The sequence below is a fragment of the Nicotiana attenuata genome, unplaced genomic scaffold, assembly GCF_001879085.1.
Source record: "Nicotiana attenuata strain UT unplaced genomic scaffold, NIATTr2, whole genome shotgun sequence".
Classification (NCBI taxonomy): Eukaryota; Viridiplantae; Streptophyta; class Magnoliopsida; order Solanales; family Solanaceae; genus Nicotiana; species Nicotiana attenuata.
The window spans coordinates 1-1,222 of NW_017704681.1; the positions used below are offsets into that span (position 1 = coordinate 1).

A 1,222-nucleotide genomic window follows, 5' to 3' on the forward strand; every position below is an offset into this window, starting at 1 on the left:
ACGGGATTCGGTGACCCTGGCCTCAACACTACACATAAGTCCTCAATAATTTATAGCGTGTTACAATTTGTATATTGGACTAAAATATTTAATGAACAAAATATAGTTAGGAAATAAGAAAAAGAAAAATATAGCATAAGATTACATAAAGTAATAGTATGTCATTAATAAATATGGTAAATATATAATGAATCATACATACTTTTAAAATTAGCCTAACAACACTGATATTCAAATCCCTTTTTATTCATGAATTGAAAGTCAATATCTTAGACTTTGTAAATTTTCATAAAAAGAACAATGAGAAAACCAGAAACAGCAGACCGAAAGCCATTATTTTGACTTTCTTTATTTTCTTACAAAGTAGAAAGAAAAAACAAGGAACACAAATGCATAATAGGGATTTGAAACAAAGTAAAGTGCAATTGGACACCAATATAATGTACTTTTAAAATCTACATATCTTGTATCCGGGGTATCCTGCACAAGTACAACACGTCCAACAATCATTGCAGTCGTAGTTTATTTCACAAGATCGAAAACATGTATTAAGTTGTGAGAGCAGTCTTCTCTCAACTCCTGAGAGATCACGAGCAACATTTCTTGCAACCACAAGATGCGTCTCAGAGAACCATGCCATATTAACTGAAATAATTCACTATTATAATTAGTATAAAATTAAAATATTGATGGTAAAATACAAAAACACACATTCAAATTATCATGCATGAAAAGACATGCATACATATGTAATATGATAGAATCATAATCTAGATTTAATGTAAGATAGATACTAGCTCATAGCTGCTATGAGAAGAACAGTGAAAACAAAACCCATCTTAAGCAAAGCCATGCTAATTAGGAACAATAATTTAGGCTTTGGGAAAGTTTTGATGCAAGTGTGACCTATTGTCTTTCAAATGGTGTAATTTATAGACTTCTCATGTACATTTTATATTCAAATAGGTATTTCGCTTTGCATGTGATTGCCATCTTGCAGTAAATGAATATAACACCTCATGATTACTTAATCCACAACTTGGATATAAGAAGTTTAATTAGAAGCACATGTAATTTATCATAAGTGTATCACAGGGGTGTACATAGACCGGGTTAGTTCGATTTTTATCAAAATTGAACCAAGCCAGCTATATCGGTTTGGATTGGTTTGGATTTATGGTTTTTTACGGGTTTTTTCGGGTTTATTGTTTACATTGAATAT

General features: G+C 30.9%; 1 long non-coding RNA gene across 1 annotated transcript; it reads right to left on the minus strand.

Annotated features, from left to right (window-relative positions):
• Window positions 1-228: 228 nt before the first annotated feature.
• On the minus strand, window positions 229-935 carry LOC109222828. The gene is made up of 2 exons (XR_002067460.1): window positions 746-935; window positions 229-645 (listed from the first exon to the last, which is right to left on the minus strand). It is a non-coding gene; the product is annotated as an uncharacterized LOC109222828 (long non-coding RNA).
• Between the last annotated feature and the right edge of the window lie 287 nt (window positions 936-1,222).